This window comes from Eleginops maclovinus, chromosome 4 (genome assembly GCF_036324505.1).
Source record: "Eleginops maclovinus isolate JMC-PN-2008 ecotype Puerto Natales chromosome 4, JC_Emac_rtc_rv5, whole genome shotgun sequence".
Classification (NCBI taxonomy): Eukaryota; Metazoa; Chordata; class Actinopteri; order Perciformes; family Eleginopidae; genus Eleginops; species Eleginops maclovinus.
Window position 1 is genome coordinate 35,267,528 of NC_086352.1, and position 7,436 is coordinate 35,274,963.

Consider the following 7,436-nt stretch of genomic DNA (forward strand, 5'->3'; position numbering starts at 1 on the left):
GCTTATGCACCAAACAGCATTTCAGAGTATTCTGCCTTCTAGGAGACCCTGAAAAGAGTCCAGTATGGGGCTCCTGAAGGGGACTCCTTAGTCTTGCTGGGAGACTTCAACGCACACGTGGGCAATGATGGAGACACTTGGAGGGGCGTGATTGGGAGGAACGGCCCCCCTGATCTGAACCGGAGTGGTGGTTTGTTACTGGACTTCTGTGCTAGTCATGGATTGGCCATAACAAACACCATGTGCGAACATAAGGATGCTCATAAGTGTACGTGGTACCAGAGCACCCTAGGCAGAAGGTCCATGATCGATTTTGTTATCGTATCATCGGACCTGAGGCTGCATGTTTTGGACATTCGGGTGAAGAGAAGGGCGGAGTTGTCAACTGATCACCATCTGGTGGTGAGTTGGATCGAGTGGCGGGTGAAGCCTCTGGACAGACCTGGTAAGCTCAAACGTGTAGTGCGGGTGAACTGGGAACGTCTGGAGGAGTCCCAAGTCCAGGAGGCCTTCAACTCACACCTCTGGCGGAGCTCTTCAGTCATCCCTGTGGAGGCTGGGGACATTGAACCAGAGTGGGCGGTGTTCAAAGCCTCCATTGCTGAAGCTGCGGCGGGGGGCTGTGGTCTCAAGGTCTTAGGTGCCTCAAGGGGCGGTAACCCTCGAACCTCCTGGTGGACACCGGTGGTCAGGGAAGCTGTCCGACTGAAGAAGGAGGCCTTCCGGGATATGTTATCCCTTGGTACTCCTGACGCAGTTGCAAGGTATCGACGGAGGGCAGCAGCCTCAGCCATGTTAGAGGCGGAGCTGGAGTATGAAGGGGGGATCAATTCAAATCTCACTGGGGGAAGTCACTGAGGTAGTCAAACAGCTCCACAAGCCCCGGGGGTGGATGAGATCCGCCCAGAAATGCTGAAGGCTCTGGGTGTTGAGGGACTGTCATGGTTGACAAATCTCATCAACATTGCGTGGAAGTCGGAAACAGTACCGAAGGCAAAGCTCTCTGTCTACCGGGCCATCTTTGTTCCTACCCTCACCTATGGTCATGAAGGATGGGTCATGAAAGAACGAGATTGCGGATACAAGCGGCCAAAATGGGATTTCTCCGCAGGGTGGCTGGCATCTCCCTTAGGGATAAGGTGACAAGTTCAGTCATCCGGGAGGGACTCAGAGTAGAACCGCTGCTCCTTCGCATTGAAAGGAGACAGTTGAGGTGACCTAGTGAGGATCCCACCTGGGCGCCTCCCTAGGGAGGTGTTCCAGGTGGGAAGAGACTGCGGGGTAGACCTAGGACCAGGTGGAGGGATTATATCTCTTCGCTGGCCTGGGAGCGCCTTGAAATCCCCCTGTCAGAGCTGGCTGATGTGGCCAGGGAAAGGAAAGTTTGGGGCTCTCTGCTGGAGCTGTTACTTCCGCGACCCTGACGGAAAAGCGGGAGAAGATGGATGGATGGATGGATGGATGGATGGATGGATGGATGGATGGATGGATGGATGGATGGATGGATGGATGGATGGATGGATGGATGGATGGATGGATGAATGGATGGATGGATGGATGGATGGATGGATGGATGGATGGGATTTTACAGAAGAATGTTACCATCTGTTTTTTTCCTGTCATGTTTTTTGTTTCTAGACTAATGACTATAGTTATTTCCTGTAATGCAGCTGATAGCCGAGGCAGTCAGACGTAGAGTTTGCAGAGACGATATTATGGGATGTAAAGCATTCAGCATCAGTCAGGACTCTGAAGCTGACTGTCATGACTTCCTTCTCTATTTTTCAAACAAGCCACTAGATGCCATGAACAGACATTTCCTGACGCCTTTCTATTGTTTATTTGTTTTACTTACAGTTGTTGATGTGCTTGGCCTCGGATGGTGGTGATGTTATTCGTGTGATGTTTTCTCAAAATAAAATAACAACATTGTGACACAGATAACAAAGGAAACAGGCCTTTACAATAGTCAAAATCAAATCAAACAAAAGAGGTATATCCCTAATAAAATAATAAACAACTTAGGTAGTTTGTAATAATCAAGAAGGCTCATTAGGAACTTTCTGTTTCAGCAGCTATCAATAATATTATAATGTAATGGAGATATGAAAGTTTACTTCACTGCCTTTTCACAACAATATAAAAAGACTCAATGTTTGAGGCGTTGGTCTGTAAAAACAAAAGCGAGAAGACTCATGAGTGGCTCCCCAGAGGGCTTACTTGAACGTCAACAGCTAAAGTTCCTCAAAATTGTACTTAACCATTGTGTGGTGTTCGGGTCTGTGGGACCCATTTTCATTTTTTATTAAAAGAAAAATTATACAATTAATCAATTTTTCAAACTCAGACTCACTGGCTTTCACTCATTTTCTGTGAAGAACATATATCAGAATACATTTTTAATGACCACACACCGTACACCCCCCCTACACATTTCTATTATATAAGATGTCCGGGTCCACTGGACCCAGGGCTAATAGAAGTGTGGAAATTGATCTTCTGACCTGTGTGTGTGTGTGTGTGTGTGTGTGTGTGTGTGTGTGTGTGTGTGATTGAGAGAGAGTGACAGAGAGAGAGAGAAAGAGTGACTGTAAATGTTAGGGTTCCCACACAAGGTTGCAATATTGTTGCAAAATTCAAGCATCAACACTGTCTACTCTTGTTTTCCCGCACATTTGACCCTCTTTCTTGTGGGAATCTTTATTTTCTCACACTCTATCTGCTACAAATTGGAGGCGGGACACTATAAATATAGCTTTGCCAGTGTGGTTTCTTATCCCAACCGATCAAGATGGCCAAAAGGATCTCTGCGCAGAGGGCCCTGGAAATGATTTTGGAAGAGAGAGAAGTTTTTGATGATGATGTAGAGGCAGAGGATTCAGAAGAAGAGGTTTCAGAATTTGAGGATCACATTTCTGAAAATTCAGAGTCTGACAGTGACTCTGAAGAAGATGATGAGATTGAGCATCAGCCAGTTCCAAAACAAAGACGAGCCACAGGACCAGGCCGTCAGCAGCCAGCCACAGGACCAGGCCGTCAGCAGCCAGCCACAGGACCAGGCCGTGAGCAGCCAGCCACAGGACCAGGCCGTGAGCATCCAGCCACAGGACCAGGCCGTGAGCAGCCAGCCACAGGACCAGGCCGTCAGAAGCCAGCCCCAGGACCAGACCGTGAGCAGCCAGCCACAGGACGAGGCCGTCAGCAGCCAGCCCCAGGACCAGGCCGTCAGCAGCCAGCCACAGGACCAGGCCGTGAGCAGCCAGCCACAGGACCAGGCCGTGAGCAGCCAGCCACCTGACGAGGCCGTCAGCAGCCAGCCCCAGGACCAGGCCGTCAGCAGCCAGCCACAGGACCAGGCAGTGAGCAGCCAGCCACAGGACCAGGCCGTGAGCAGCCAGCCACAGGACGAGGCCGTCAGAAGCCAGCCCCAGGACCAGGCCGTCAGAAGCCAGCCCCAGGACCAGGCCGTGAGCAGCCAGCCACAGGACGAGGCCGTCAGCAGCCAGCCCCAGGACCAGGCCGTCAGCAGCCAGCCACAGGACCAGGCCGTGAGCAGCCAGCCACAGGACCAGGCCGTGAGCAGCCAGCCCCAGGACCAGGCCGTCAGCAGCCAGCCACAGGACCAGGCCGTCAGCAGCCAGCCACAGGACCAGGCCGTCAGCAGTCAGCCCCAGGACCAAGCCGTCAGCAGCCAGCCCCAGGACCAGAACAAGACAGTCAGCATGGAGCAAGTGAGGAAATATGGATGTCAAAAATTTCTGAAATTGAATGGTCTTCTCGCCCAAGAAAGGAGCCACACCGCAAGGCTGCCAATGTGATAAGGATGCAACCAGGGCCAACACGGATGGCAGTTACTCACACACAGGACATCAAGTCTTCTTTTGAGCTTTTCACAGATTCCATCCAGAAAATTATTCTTGACTGCACTAATTTAGAAGGAAGACGTGTTTTTGGAGAGAGGTGGAAGGAAATGGACCAAACCCATTTACATGCCTACTTCGGGGTTTTTATCCTTGCTGGAGTTTTCAGGTCCAAAGGGGAATCCGCAGAATCCCTGTGGGATGCAGAAACTGGCAGAGAAATTTTCCATGCAACAATGTCTCTGGAAAACTTTCACATAATTTCCAGGATTATCCGCTTTGACAACTGAGATGACAGACCAGCTCGACGGCAGAGAGACAAACTAGCTGCCATCAGGACAGTGTGGGACAAGTGGGTGAGCCGCCTCCCCCTGCTGTACAACCCTGGGCCAAATGTCACCATTGATGAACAGCTGATGCCATTTAGGGGCCGCTGCCCCTTTCGGCAGTATATACCATCTAAACCTGCAAAGTATGGTATAAAGATCTGGGCTGCCTGTGATGCCACTTCCTCATATGCTTGGAACTTACAAGTCTACACAGGGAAAGCTGATGGAGGAGCCCCCGAGAAAAACCAAGGAATGAGAGTTGTCCTGGACATGTCTCAGGGACTCAGTGGACACAACATCACATGCGAGAATTTTTTTACCTCGCACAAGCTGGGACAGGAGCTCCTAAAGAGGAAGCTGACCATGGTGGGAACAATACGGAAAAACAAGTCAGAGCTCCCACCTCAACTGCTGACTTCAAAGAACAGGCCTGTCAAGTCTTCCAAGTTTGCCTACACGGCTGACACATCCCTGGTATCCTATGTGCCAAAGAAAGGCAGGAATGTGGTACTCATGAGTACACTGCACGGGGATGGAAGAATCTGTGACCAGGAACATCACAAACCAGAGATCATCATGGATTATAATGCCACAAAAGGAGGGGTAGACAACATGGACAAGCTGGTGACGGCCTACAGCTGCAAACGGAGGACTCTACGCTGGCCACTGGTGATATTCTTTGACATGTTGGACATCTCAGCAAACAACGCCTTTGTCATTTGGATGGCACTGAACCCAGAGTGGAACAGAGGGAAGCTCCAGAAGAGACGCCTCTTTCTTGAGGATCTGGGAAAGGCATTGGTGAGACCACAAATCGAGGAAAGACAACATGTCCCCAGAACCCCAGCCTCTGCAGCCATTGTGAGGAGGATTCAGGAGTATAATGCTGGTGCCCTATCCACCCAACCTACAGAACCACAATCTGCAGAAGCTGAAGTAAGTGTGTGATGCTGTTGCAGTACATGTCTGGCACTCATGTCTTGTGAGAGAGAGAGAGGTGTTAGAAAAATTCCTGATCTTTTCATTATTCTAGGTTGTGAACACCAGCAACAAGAAGAAGCGGTGCGAAGTGTGCGGACCCAAGATGGACAGAAAAACACAATATACATGCATCAAGTGCAAAAAGTATATCTGCAACACACACACAGTAAAACTCTGCCCCTCATGTGTTGTATAGGCTAGTGGCTAAAGGCCATGTGTTCAATGGGGCTGATGTGTTGTCTTGACTGATATGTTTACTCTATGTGTTCATGTGTTCAGCTTGTGTTGTGCACCTGAATGGGTTAAATTTCTTGAGTTCAAAGAAATAAAAGTCAATTGTTTTGAAAAACCTTGCTTCACTTGTAAATTTGTTTCCACTCATATCTTGATTTTAATTGATTTTCTTTATTACGTTTTAAATAATAAGTTATAAATGTGATCGAACAAAGGTAAAGGGCAAATATTGACTAAATTAAGTAAACATCTGTTGAGTATTTTAACATAAAAGTGCTTGATTGTGAGGCATTAAAAACCACAAAATGCTACGGGTCCACCAGACCCACAAACACTGGCTGAGTAACAACAATATGAACACCACACAAGGGTAAAGTACAGTACTAGAGTAAATCTTCTCACCACTGCCTGTAAATACAGTATAGAGAGGTGAGGAGGGAAAGGCCCGGCAGAGCAGATAAGATAGGATTGTTCCAGTGGGAACCAATACACTCATCTGTCAGTTGAAAAAGCCCGTCAACAGAAATAGCAAAAGTATCTTCCCTGTTGATCTTTCAGGTCTGAGAGGGTTACCTGTTGACCCGTGTCCATCTCAACAAGTGTCTGCAGGCAGCCCATAATCCTGCGCTTGGTTGTTTCCTGTGTTTGGGGGGGGGGGTGGGGGGGGGGTGGGGGGGGGGGGGGGGGGGGGTGGATAACGTTCTCCCTGTAATCAAAGCTCTGGGTTCTCTTGGAAACGCTCTCAGACAAAGTCTCTTTGAAGACAAACTCAGAGCAAAGTTACAGACAATACACACATATATGCATTTTGGGAGGATCCAGAGCAGAGAGGCAGTCAATCTAGCCGGCACCAGGGAGCAGTTGGGGGTTGGGTGCCTTGCTCAAGGGCACCTTGGCAGTGACCCAGGAGGTGATCTGGCTCCTCTCCACTACTAGTCCACATTCCGTATATTCTTTTTCCTATCGGGTCATGAACCGGCGTCCCTTCGGTCCAAAGTCCAGGGCCCTGCATACTGAACCACTGCCCCACTGCCGTATTAGAGTTATTGATCCGATATAATAAGGTACAAAACTTAATCGTGGTAATAAATACATATTGGTAAAGATGTTTAACTGTAAACAATGGCCTGTCAACGAAACAGGATTTGCGGTTAACTTCAGAGTAACTCTGGGTTTCCGGTCCTACGACGCTGGTTCACTTCTTACCCGGGTAGATCTCCACGGTATCTTATGCTGACCACCTAACCTGCCCCTCAGCAGCACCGCCTGCTGACCAATCAGAGCTCACAGCCTGCTGACCAATCAGAGCTCACAGCCTGCTGACCAATCAGAGCTCAGTGTGGGGAGTTTAAAGCAATGATGTCATATTACAGGATAAAGGAAATTGAAGGATATTATTGAGGATATGAACGCTTGCTCATAACTAAATGTTTATATATAATATGATACCAAAAGCGTCTTAAACTATGAAGAGAAGTGAGCTTCATGATTGAGTTAATGGTGAGCAAGACATAAGGAAGGAACTGCATTCTGCTACTTTATTACACTGCATTAGCTATTCACACTATCGTACCATGCACCCAGCAGCTGCAGAAGTCAAGGTGAGTTCAGTGGCAGTGGTTTTCCCCTGGAGTGGAAAAATACCAGAACAGCAAGTGACAGGAGAAGAAACATAAAATGGACCAAGTGGAGGTTCATCTTCTTCTGCTTCTAGTGCAGAAGAAGATGAACCTCCACTAGTTAACTAGTTAGCTCATTTGCTTCATTTTTAACTAGTTAACATTTTTTGCAGCTCACTATTGAACTTGTAAGACTTTTAGAGTCACTTTACGGTCCAGAGGGCCATTCGTTTGTCAAAAAGCAGACTAATTTGGACTTTGGTGCTACTAACGCTCCTGGCGCCACTGACAAGGAGAAATGGGGGGAGACCCAAACTAGTGTGTCAAAATGCCGACATGAAGGTAGACAATATTTGTATTCTTCCATTTAACCTGTGGTCAGGATATTGCTGTGTGTGCTGTTCTTTATCCCT

General features: G+C 48.5%; 1 pseudogene; it reads left to right on the forward strand.

Annotated features, from left to right (window-relative positions):
• Positions 1-303: 303 nt before the first annotated feature.
• LOC134863099 (uncharacterized) lies at positions 304-5,467 on the forward strand (annotated as a pseudogene).
• Positions 5,468-7,436: the final 1,969 nt, after the last annotated feature.